The following is a 13,366-nucleotide window of genomic DNA, read 5'->3' on the forward strand; positions in this document are numbered from 1 at the left end:
AAGGTGGGTGACACTTGGAAGTCGAACTCTAAATCCATGGCACCGTTTGGAACCCAATCTGATGCAGACGAACGAACTGTAAGAAGGCGCCTATATTAATAATATTCGGGATATTACGTCATATGCTAAATTGTCTCGAGCACTTTTCCCAAGCATTCCTCTCGGCCCGGCAGTCAAAAACAAGTCTCACTGTTGCTGCAAATCAGCCTGTTCTAACACCAAGGCCAGATTCTTGGAAAACAGCCAGCTTTTCCGCTCTCCATCACTTGCTTATTGCCATGTCCAATTAATCCTCAATGATCTGGATTGGAGATATCATTTTGCGGCGCACACGCTAAAAACTGAGATCTTCAAACCAGATGATCAGAACCTGACATAAGCACGGGCGTACAGTTCAGTACTGGCAAGCTGATTATAACATGTGATAAAGTTTGCAAGCCATTACACAAGGACAAAGTACATTATACAATGCCGTTAAACCACTACAGTCACTCATGAACTTGCTGATCCCTCAGCAGATCAGATGTCTGAGTGCACTGCTCTGCACACTTGAAGGACGCTAACACTTATTCCGGTGTTGATTTCAGTTGGAAGCCCAAGTGAATCACTTCTCGCACTCGGGGCAGGAGAATGGTTTTTCTCCAGTGTGAGTTCTCTGATATGCATGCAAAGTGGACGACCGAGCTAATCTCTTCCCACCGTCAGAGCGGATGAATGGTTTCTCTCTGGTGAGAGTTCTCCAGTGCTCACATAACTTGGATGGCTGAGTAAGTCCTGTCCCACATTCAGGGCAGGCGTGCAGTTTTTCTCTACTGAGAGTTCACTGGTGTCAATATAAGTTGAATAACCAAGTGAATCTCTTCCCGCAGTCAGGGCAGGTGCATGGTTTTTCTCCAGTGACAGTTCTCGCGTGTCCATGAAACTTGGAAGACTGAGCAAATTCCCTCCCACACTCGTGGCGGGCGAATGGTTTTTCTCCAGCGTGAGTTCTCTGGTGGTTATGCAGGGTGGATGACTAAGTGAATCCCTTCCCACGGGCAGAGCAGATGAACGATTTCTCCCCGGTGAGAGTTCTCCAGTGTTCACGTAACTTGGAAGACTGAGCAAATCCCCTCCCATACTCAGGGCAGATGAACGGTTTCTCCCCAGTGAGAGTTCTCCAGTGCTCATGTAAGCTAGGTGCCTGAGCAAATCCCTTCCCACACTTGGAGCAGATGAATGGCTTCTCTCTAGTGTGAATTCTGTAGTGAACATGTAAGATGGAGGACTGAGCGAATCCCAGCCCACAGTCAGGGCAGATGAACATTTCTCCCCGGTGTGGGTTCTCTGGTGTTGGTGTAACTTGAATGACTGAGCAAATCCTTTCCCACACTCAGAACAGGTGAATGGTTTTTCTCTGGTGTGAATCCTCTGATGTGCATGCAGGGTGGATGACTGAGCGAATCCCTTCCCGCAGTCAGAGCAGATGAACGGTTTCTCCCCGGTGTGAGTTCTCCAGTGTTCACGTAACTTAGAAGACTGAGCAAATCCCTTCCCGCACTCAGGGCAGGTGAAAGGCTTTTCTTCAGTGTGAGTTCTCTGGTGTTGATGCAAGTTGGATAACTGAGTGAATCTCTTGCCGCACTCAGAGCATGTGAATGGTTTTTCTCCAGTGTGAAGTCTTTGGTGGTTAAGTAAGGTGGATGACTCAGCAAATCCCTGGCCACAGTAAGAGCAGATGAATGGTCTCTCACCAGTGTGGGTTCTCCAGTGCTCATGTAAGCTGGAGGACTGAGCAAATCCCTTCCCACACTTGGAGCAGGTGAATGGTTTCTCCCCAGTGTGAATTCTCTGGTGGACATTTAAAGTGGATGACTGAGCAAATGCCTTCCCACATTCAGAGCATATGAACGGTTTCTCCCCAGTGTGAGTTCTCTGGTGTTGGTGTAACTTGGATGACTGAACGAATCCCTTCCCACAATCAGAGCAGGTGAATGGTCTTTCCCCGGAGTGAACTTTCTGGTGTACATGTAGACTGGTTGAATGAGTGAACCCCTTACCACAGTCAGAGCAGATGAACGATTTCTCCCCAGTGTGAGTTCTCTGGTGCATTTGTAAGCTTGATAAATGAGCAAATCCCTTTTCACACTCGGAGCATTTGAATGGCTTCTCACCGGTGTGAATTCGCTGATGTACACGTAAACTGGATGAATGAGCAAATCCCATGCCACATTTGACACAGATGAATGGTTTCTCCCCAGTGTGCGTTCTCTGGTGAATCTGTAAGCTGCATAAACGCGCAAATCCCTTCTCACACTTTGAGCAGGTGAATGGCTTCTCTCCAGTGTGTGTGCGCCGATGAACGTCCAGCCTGGATGGAAATCTGAATCCCTTCCCACACTCCACACACTTACATGGCTTCTCCATGGTGCCAGCGTTTTTGTGTCCCTCCAAAGTGGAGGATCAGTTCGAATCTTATCCAGACAGAGACGACCTGCGCAGTTTCTCCTCCGAATAGTTCCACGATTTTTTGAGTCTAGGTACCTGGTGAAAGCGCTTTCCACAGTCAGTTTACAGAACACGCTCATTCAGGTGTGTCTCTGTCTCGGCGATTTTGCAGCCACACTGACGTTTGCAATCTTTCCCCTCAGACAAAGCAAACATTTCCCCTTGCACAGCTGGAGGACAGTGATGTTCAGCTCCTGGTGAATGCAGTGACTTTGCCAGATCTTTCTTTTCCTGATGTAAACCCTGCTCTTCTCATCCCTGTGGCAGGAGATGACAAACCTGTTCACTGTCAGTAAAGCAGAGAAATCATAATCAGGCAATTCCAGTTTCTGTGGAATATTTTCCTCTATTGCTCCCTGCAAATTGTAAATCCCCGTCCCACACACTCTCTCTCTGTCTCCCACCCTCCTTTCTGGGTGAAACCCCTGTTCAATGTTGGATAAATTATCTCCAACTCAGTCTGACTAAATGATTACAACTGACAACAAGACCCTGACGCTGCTTAGAGGTAGCTATTAAAATGGCGGCCGCGCATGTGCACAGACGTTCGGGAGCAAGTCCTTACTGCGCACGCCTGCGCTCCTCACCTTGTTGAATTCTTGACGGACGCTCGGGCCAATGGGGAGAGAGGGGGCGGCTCTGGAGGACCACGATGTAAACCCTGGTCCTCCAACCAATCAGAGTCAATGAAGGGGCCGGACAGGACTGCAGGCTAAAGCATGCGCAGCACCGGCGCTGGAGCTGGAAGGGCTGTGTGGGTGCGATGGGCTGAACTTGAGACAGAGACATTCCCCCTCAAGACCCCAGTTAGAAACTCTAACTCTTGCATCTGGAAACTGCTTTGACTGCGCGCCTTGCACAGCAACTTCCATGCAAGAAAATATATTTGGCTCTTTTAATTTCTATTCTGGAATGACAGCAAGGGAATTTGGAAAATTCTTTGACAGGGAGTTGGAATCAATATAAGAAACAGATGCAGGCGGAAGCCATTCATCCCCTCAAGCTATGTTAAAACATCATAGCTCATCTGCCTCAAGCTTAACTCCTCTGTATGCACCTCCTCATAGACTGCAACACCCTGACACACAAAACTCTCTCAACATCCTCCTTAATTTCTTCTAGTGATCTCGCCCCTAATATTCTCTGGGTGGAGAATTCCAGACATTCTCGATCCTCTGACAGTAAAAATGTCCTTCCCTTTATTCTGGGACAGTGTACCCTATTTTGAGATGTCCCCACTAGAACATAGAACATTACAGCACAGTACAGACCCTTCGGCCCTCGACGTTGTGCCGACCTGTCATACCGATCTCAAGCCCATCTAACCTGCACAATTCCATGTACATCCATATGCTTATCCAATGACGACTTAAATGTACCTAAAGTTGGCGAATCTACTACCGTTGCAGGCAAAGCGTTCCATTCCCTTACTACTCTCTGAGTAAAGAAACCACCTCTGATATCTGTCCTATATCTTTCGCCCCTCAATTTAAAGCTATGCCCCCTCGTGCTCGCCGTCACCATCCTAGGAAAAAGGCTCTCCCTATCCACCCTATCTAACCCTCTGATTATTTTATATGTTTCAATTAAGTCACCTCTCAACCTTCTTCTCTCTCATGAAAACAGCCTCAAGTCCCACAGCCTTTCCTTGTAAGACCTTCTCTCCATACCAGGCAACATCCTAGTAAATCTCCTCTGCACCCTTTCCAAAGCTTCCACATCCTTCTTATAATGCAGTGACCAGAACTGTACACAATACTCCAAGTGTGGCTGCACCAGAGTTTTGTACAGCTTCACCATAACCATTTGGTTCCGGAACTTGGTCCCTCTATTAATAAAAGCTGAAACACTGTATGCCTTCTTAACAGCCCTGTCAACCTGGGTGGCAACTTTCAAGGATCTGTGTACATGGACACCGAGATCTCTCTGCTCATCTACACTGCTAAGAATCTTACCATTAGCCCTGTACTTTGCCTTCTGGTTACTCCTACCAAAGTGCATCACCTCACACTTGTCTGCATTAAACTCCATTTGCCACCTCTCAGCCCTGCTCTGCAGCTTATCTATGTCTCTCTGCAACCTACAGCATCCTTCGTCACTATCCACAACTCCACCGACCTTAGTGTCGTCTGCAAATTTACTAACCCATCCTTCTACGCCCTCATCCAGGTCATTGATAAAACTGACAAACAGCAGTGGACCCAACACCGACCCTTGCAGTATACCACTAGTAACTGATCTCCAGGCTGAACATTTCCCATCAACTACCACCCTCTGTCTTCTTTCAGCAAGCCAATTTCCGATCCAAACTGCTATATCTCCCACAATTCCATTCCTCCGCATTTTGTACAATAGCCTATTGTGGGGAACCTTATCGAACGCCTTGCTGAAATCCATATATACCACATCAACCGGTTTACTCTCATCTGCCTGTTTGGTCACCTTCTCAAAGAACTCAGTAAGGTTTGTGAGGCACGACCTTCCCTTCACAAAACCGTGCTGACTATCTCTAATCAATTTATTCTTTTGTAGATGATTATAAATCCTATCCCTTATAACCTTTTCCAACACTTTTCCAAGGCTCACTGGTCTATAATTACCAGGGTTGTCTCTACACCCCTTCATGAACAGGGGAACCACATTTGCTATCCTTCAGTCATCTGGCACTATTCCTGTAGACAATGACGAGTTAAAGATCAATGCCAAAGGCTCGGCAATCTCCTAGTGGCAATTCAGGAAATTATTGCCTCATTGATGGTAAGTGACATTCATAGAATCCTGACAGTGTGAAAGCAGGCTATTCATTCCCTCGAGAACACATTAACCCACTGAAGATCATCTCACCTCGACCCAGGCCCCTGCTCTCTCCCTGGAAGCCTGGCTAATCCAGTTTGCCTAACCCAACTTGCCCGCACATACCTGGACACTATGGACAATTTAGCATGGCCAATCCGCCTAACCTGCACAGCTTTAGACTGCGGCAGGGAACTGGAGCACCCAGAAGCAACTCATGTAAGAAACTGGGAGAATGTGTACAAACACCAAACAGACGGTCCCCTAAGGCTGGAATTGAACCCGTGTCCCTGACATGTGAGGCCACTGCACTGAGCCCCCATGTCACCCCATAAATGACAATTCTGTTGAGCACTTAACAATAATCAGCTCACTGGGCTTTTGGTTCAGATTCCACCAAGGTCACTCAGCTCCTGACCTCATGATAGCCTGATGATGAGCTGAATCCCAGGAGTGAGGTGAGAATGACTGCCCCTTAACATCGAGGCCACATTTGACAGAATGCAGCATAAAGCCAGTAGGAATTGGGGTGTAAACACTCAACTTGTTACTGAAATCCCTAACACAAAGGAAGATTGTTATAGGTGTTATGGTCAATCACTGCAAGAGTTCCTCAGTCCAACCAACTATAGTCAATTCAGCAATGACCTTCCTTCTCAGAGACAGGGAATTCTGTGGCAATTAGTTTACGTCCCTTCTCCCCAAAGTACATCCACTGTCTACAAGGTAAAGTTGGGAGTATGGTAGAATGTTTTCTGTTTGTCTGGATGACAGCAGCACCAATGATTAGATTAGATTACCTACAGCGTGGAAACAAGCCCTTCAGCCCAACAAGTCCACACCGCCCCTGATATATCCCACCCAGGCCTATCCCCCATAACCCACACACCCCTGAATACTACGGGCAATTTAGTACGGCCAATCCACCTAGCCTGCACATTTTTGGACTGTGGGAGGAAACCGGGGCACCCAGAGGAAACCCACACAGACAAGGGGAGAATGTGCAAACTCCGCACAGACAGTTGCCCAACGCTGGAATCGAACCTGGGTCTCTGGTGCTGTGAGGCTGCAGTGCTAACCACTGAGCCACCGTGCTGCCCCTTTTAACATTCCAGAAACTCAACTCCATCCAGGACAAAGCAGCCCAGTTGATTGATACTTCAATCTGGGAGCTTCAATCAAGGTATTCATGCAGAAAATGGGACACTTATTTGAAAAGGATCAAAGTGCAGAGTTACAAGCAGCAGGCAGGAGAATGGCATTCGGTGAGACACTCTTGGGGCTTGTACAGATATATTGGGCCAAATTGCCTCCTTCTGCACTGAAACTATTCTGTGAATCTGATTCTAACCACCACCGTCGATATTCACTCCAACGCTGACACACGCAGAATGCAGTATACACTATCAACAAGAAGGGCTGCTATACCTAACCAAGAGACCTTCACCAACACCTCATAATGCTGTGAAGGACAAGACAGCACTTTCTTAGGAACACCATCATCTCGAGGTTCCCCTTGCACCACTCTGACTTGGAACTGTATCAACTATTCATTCGCTGTCATAGAATCATAGGGGTCCTACAGCTTGGAAACAGCTCCTTCGGCCCAACTTGCCCTGGCCGCCCAGTTCTCACAATTAATCTAGTCCCATCTGTCTGTGTTTGGTACCTATCCCTCCATGCCCATCCCATCCACGTACCTGTCTAAATGTTTCTTAAATGACGAAATTCTACTCGATTGCACCACGACCTCTGGCAGCCCGTCCCAGACGCTCAACACCCTCTGTGTGAAAAATTTGCCCCTCTGGACCCTTTTGTAACTCTCCCCTTTCACCTCAAACCTATGCCCTCGAATTTTACACTCCTCTGCCCAGGGGAAAGCCTGTTGGCTATCTCCCTTAGGTATGCCTCTCATGATTTTATAGACCTCAATACAGTCTCCTACACTCCGGGAAAAGGTCCCAGTCTATCCAGCCTCTCTGTATAACTGAAACCTTCCAGTCCAGGCAGCATCCTAGTAAATCTTTTCTGCACTCTTCCTAGTTTAATAATATCCTTTCTAAAGTGCGGCAATCAGAACTGCACACAGTGCTCTGAATGTAGCCTTACCAACAGCTGCAACAAAACGTCCCAACTCCTAGACTCAGTGCTCTGACTGATGAAAACAAACATGCCAAAAGCCTTCTTCATTGCCCTGTCTACCTGTGACTCCACTTGCAAGCAGCAATGAACCTGAACCGCTAGGTCTCTTTGTTCTATAACACTCCCCAGGGTCCAACCATTGACTGTGTAAGTCCCACCCTGGTTTGACTCATCCAAATGCAATGCCTTGTGTTCACCTAAATTAAACTCCATCCTCAGTCCCAGTGTCCTAGTTAATCAAGATCTTTCTGCATTCCCAGGTAACCTTCTTCACTGAGATAACAAGGTGTAGAGCTGGATGAACACAGCAGGCCAAGCAGCATCAGCGGAGCAGGAAAGCTGTCTTTTCGGGCCTAGACCCTTTTTCTGATGCTGCTTGGCCTGCTGTGTTCATCCAGCTCCACACCTTGTTATCTCTAGATTCTCCAGCATCTGCAGCTCCTACTATCTCTCTAACCTTCTTCACTGTCCACTATTCCACTAATCTCAGTGTCATCTGCAAACTTACTAATCATACCTCCTAAATTCTCATCCAAATCGTTTATATAAATGATGACTAACAGCAGACCCAGCACCAATCCCTGGGGCATACCACTGGTCAGAGACTCCCATTCTGACAAAAACCCACAATAACCACCACCTTCTGTCTTCCACCATCAAGACAATTTGTGGCCAATTGGCTAGTTCTGCCTGTATCCCATGAGATTTAACCTTACTTGACAACCGACTATGCTTTTACTTGTCAAAGGCCTTGCTAAGTCCACGTAGACTCTACCCTCATCAACTTTCTTGGTCACCTCAATCAAATTCGCGAGGCACGATTTTGCACGCACAAAGCCACGCTGACTATCCCAAATGAGTCCTTGACTCTCCAAATGCCTGTAGATCCTGTCTCTTGAGAATTCCCTCTCGCCACTTATCCACCGCAGACATTAGGCTCACTGGTCTGTAGTTCCCAGGCATTTCCCTGGAGCCTTTCTGAAATAATGGCACAACATTAGCCATCCTGCAATCTTCAGGCACATAACCGGTGGCTGTGGATGATACAAATGAACCCGCTAGGGACCCCGCAATTTCCTCCCTAGCCTCCCACAAAGTGCTGGGATACTCTTCATTAGGTCCTGGTGATTTATCTACCTTAATGTGTTAAGACATCCAGCATCTCCTCTCTGTAACGTGGACTCTCTTCAATACATCACTGTTTATTTTCCCTAGTTGCCCAGCACCTAAGCCTTTCTCCACAGGAAATACTGACAAGAAATATTCATTTAGGATTTCACCCAGCTCTTGTGGCTCCACATATAGATGACCATGGTGATCTTTAAGAAGCCCCATTCGCCTATTTCTCTTTTGCCCTTCATGTACTTGTAGAATCTCTTTCGATTCTCGCTTACCTTATCTGCCAAAGCCACCTTTTAGCCCTTTTGATTTCACTCTCAGGTGTACTCTGACACCTTCTATACTCCTCAAGGGATTCACTTGCTCCTGGCTGCCTATAAATGCCTTCTTTTTCTCCTCCAGGGCCTCAATAACTCTAGTAATCAAGTTGCCTACTCCAGCCAGCCTTACACTTCTCTCAAACAGGAACATGCTAGCCCTGAACTCTCATTAACTCACTTTTCAAAGCCTCCCGCTTACCCAAGACATCCTTTTGGCTACAAACACCTTCCCCCCACCCCAGTCAAAGTTCCTGTCCAACACCATCAAAATTGGCCTTGCCCCATTTTAGAACTTTAACTTGTGGGCCAGACCTATCCTGTTCCACAGCTGTTCTAAAACTAATGGAATTGTGGTCACTGGTCCCAAAGTGCTCCCCATTAACACTTCAATCACTTGCTCTGCCTTTTTTGCCCCTTCTCTAGTCCAGCCATCTGTACATTCTTCCTGAACACTTTTAACAAATCTCCATCCAAGCCCTTAACACTGTGGCAATCCCAGTTGATGTGAGGAAAAGTTAAAATCCCCTACTATTACAACTCTATTATTCTTGCAGCTATCTGTGATCTCCTACATACTTGCCCCTCAATCCCCCACTGATTATTTGGCGGGCAGGGGTCTTTTGTACAATGCTGTCAAAGTGGTCTCCCTTTTATATTTCTCAGTTCTACCCATATCGACTCAGTGGACTCACCCTCAAGACTGTCTTCTCTCAGTCCATCCATGATGTCTCCCTAAACAAAATGCAATTCCTCCTCCTCTCTGGCCTAACCTTCTATCCTTCCTGTAGGATCTGTACCACAGAACATTGAGATGACAATCTTGTCTCTTCCTCAGCCCATGTTTCTGTAGTAGCTATAATATCCCATTCATACCCCAAGTTCATTTGTCTCATCTTTCAGGCCTCTTGCATTGAAACAAATGCAGTTTAACCCAGACTTCCCTTGCTTCCTATCTTACTCTTGCCTGCCCTGTCTCCAACTTGGATTACCAACAGTGCCTTTACTAGCTAACTTGCTCTGTACAGCCCATAACCTTCTCTCTCGACTTTGGATCCCAAACCCCTGCCAGATTAGTTCAAACCCTTCCAAATAGCTCCAGCAGATCTCCCTGCCAGAATATTGGTGCCCCTCCAGTTCAGGAGCAACCCATTCCTCCTGTACAGGGCACCACTTCTCAAGAAGAGATTTCACTGATCCAAGAATCCAAACCCCTGCCCCCTCGCACCGGCTCTCAAGTCACATATTCATCCGCCAAATCTATGCTCTCACTAACATGTGGCATTGGAAGTAGCCCAGAAATTACAACAACTGGAATCCTGGAACTCCCTCCCCAACTGTACTATGGGAGTACCTATACCACACAGACTGCCGCTGTTAAAGAGGGGCAGCTCAGCACCACCTTCTCTAGGTGAGGGGCACTAAATGCCAGCCTCTTGAGTCACACATACATCTCCTGAAAGGTTGAAGAGAAACAACTCTGCACAGAACGGATGGTTAAGGTAGGACACGTGCCTCTATATGCCGAGGCAATGAACACAAGAGCAGCGAGGTTACAATAGAAATGTCTATGACATTACTCAGGCCACAGCTGGATTACCGTGTCCAGTTCTGGTCACTGCACCGAAGGAAGGTTGTGACTGCACTAGAGGAGCTGCAGAGGAGATTCACCGGAGATATTCCTGAAATGCAGCAGTTTAACTATGAAGAGAGGCGACATAAGCTCTGGGTGTTTTCTTTGAAGCAGAGAAGGGACCTGTCTGAGATCTACAAAGGTAGACACAGGGGTGGCAGGAAGAAACATTTCCCTTTTAGTAACAGGATCAATAGCATAGGGGTATAGTTTCAAATTTTAAAAAAAGAGCAGGAGGAGATTTGAGGAAAAATCGTTTCAGTCAACAGATGCTAGATGTCTGGAACTCACTGTGTACAGACAGGAATCAGCACAATATTTAAGAAACATTTAGATGAACGCTTGAAGTGCCAGAGGATACAACGCTATAAACCAAGCACTGGGAATGGGTTTAGAGAGGTACTTGTTGATTGCTTTGGACACGATGGTCCAAAGGGTCTCTTTCTGTGCTGTAATACTCAATGATCCTCTCTAGTGCTTCGTGTTCTTCCGAAATGCAGTCCCCAGAACTGGATACAACATTCCAGCCAAGACCAAACTACTGTAGCACACAAATTTATTAGCTTAGATCACTTTATACACATGAAGTAAACCAATAATTATTACATTACACTACTTCAGATAGATTTCAACAAGACTAGTAACTTAAACTACTTTAGATCTATTCAAACGAGGCTATCTCACATCCTTTCACGTGTTGAGATGGCTGGCACTTGGAGCTTAATCTCAATTTCGATGGCACCGTTCGTGAACACAGTGCAATGGTGAAGTCCAAAGAACCAGAAAACACCCCAATATTAATAATATACTTGATTTTACGTTATTTTACTTTTAATGTTGATCTCTCTGTCTCTGCACCTTCTCCGCTGTATCAGTACATTCTGCAGTCTGTTCTAATTCCCTGATGTCTGCCAGATGGTATGCAAAACAGTACTTTTCTTTGTCTCTTGGTACATGTGACAACAATAATAAACCAAATTCAATTAAACATGCTAAGCTGCCTCTTCCGAGTACTTTCCCCATGCATTCCTCTCGGCCCGGCAGTCAAAAACAAGTCTCACTGTTGCTGCAAATCAGCCTGTTCTAACACCAAGGCCAGATTCTTGGAAAACAGCCAGTTTTCCCGTGCTTTTCCGCTCTCCATCACTTGCTTATTGCCATGTCCAATTAATCCTCAATGATCTGGATTGGAGATATCATTTTGCGGTGCACACGCTAAAAACTGAGATCTTCAAACCAGATGATCAGAACCTGACATAAGCACGGGCGTACAGTTCAGTACTGGCAAGCTGATTATAACATGTGATAAAGTTTGCAAGCCATTACACAAGGACAAAGTACATTATACAATGCCGTTAAACCACTACAGTCACTCATGAACTTGCTGATCCCTCAGCAGATCAGATGACTAAGTGCACTGTTTTGCACACTTGAAGGAAGTGAACACCTTTTCCCGGTGTTGATTGAAGCTGGAAGCCTGAGTGAATCCCTTCCCACACGCAGGCAGTTGAATGGTTTTTCTCCAGTGTGAGTTCTCTGGTGGTTATGCAATGTGGACAACTGATTGAACCCCTTCCCACCGTCAGAGCAGATGAATGGTTTCTCTTCGGTGAGAGTCCTCCAATGTTCACGTCACTTGGAGGACTGAGCAAATCCCTTCCCACACTTGGAGCAGGTGAACGGTTTCTCTCCTGTGTGAGTTTGCTGGTGTACATGTAAGGTGGATGGCTGGGCGAATCCCTGCCCACAGTCAGAGCAAATGAATGGTTTTTCCCCGGTGTGAGTTCTCTGGTGCTAGTGTAACTTGAGTGACTAAGCAAGTCCCTTCCCACACTCGGAGCAGGTGAATGGTTTCTCTCCAGTGTGAACCTTCTGGTGCACACATAATCCAGATGAATGAGCAAACCACTTTTCACACTTGACACAGATGAATGTTTTCTCCCTGGTATGAGTTCTCTGGTGTAGCTGTGAGCTGCATAAATGCGTAAATGCCTTTTCACTGTTGGAACACCTGAATGGCTTCTTCTCAATGTGGATTCTCTGATGTACATGATAACTGGAGAAATGAGCAAATTCTATACCACACTTGGCACAGATGAATGGTTTCACCCCAATGCAAGTTTTCTGGTGTATCTGCAAACTGGATAAACAAGGAAATCCCTTCTCACACGTGGAGCAGATAAGTGGTTTTTCTCCAGTGTGAATTCTCTGGTGGATATCTAAACTGGATGAATGACCATACACATTACGACACATGGTGCAGATGTGAGTTACCTAGTGTTTCTGTAAGCTGGATAAATGCACAAATCCCTTCTCACACTTTGAGCAGGCAAATGGCCTCTCCCCAGTGTGTTTGCATCAATGAACCTCTAGCCTGGACGGAAATCTGAATCCCTTCCCACACTCCACAAATTCACATGGCCTCCAGGGCCTATGTGTCCCTCCAGACTGAAGGATCAGTTCAATTTTTGTCCATTCACAAATCCTGTGAGTGGGTACTCCCTGCTGTAAATGGTGCAATTTTTTTCAGTCTGTGTAACTAGTGAAAGCTCTTTCCACAGTCACATCACTGGAACAAGGTCATTACGGTGCGTGCATGTCACATGCTTTTCCTGAAGCTGATGTTTGAAATCTGTACCCTCCTTGCACAGCCTGAGGGCAATGATGTTCAGCGCCTGTTGAATGCAGTGACTTTGTCAAATCTTGACTTGATGTTGCGTTTGGGTTTTCTGATCTGAACCTTGCTCTTCTAATCCCTGTGGCAGGAAATGTCAAACCGGTTCACTGTCAGTAAAGCAGAGAAATTATAATCAGGCAATTCCAGTTTCTGCGGAATATTTTCCTCTCTTGCTCCCACTAATTTATAAATCTCCAA

At 46.3% G+C, this 13,366-nt stretch overlaps 1 pseudogene; it reads right to left on the reverse strand.

The window, feature by feature from the left end:
* Nucleotides 1-683: 683 nt before the first annotated feature.
* LOC125449081 (zinc finger protein 721-like) overlaps nt 684-13,366 on the reverse strand; it is a 51,547-nt pseudogene continuing 38,864 nt past the window's right edge.

Source organism: Stegostoma tigrinum, chromosome 43 (assembly GCF_030684315.1).
Source record: "Stegostoma tigrinum isolate sSteTig4 chromosome 43, sSteTig4.hap1, whole genome shotgun sequence".
In the NCBI taxonomy this organism is placed as follows: Eukaryota; Metazoa; Chordata; class Chondrichthyes; order Orectolobiformes; family Stegostomatidae; genus Stegostoma; species Stegostoma tigrinum.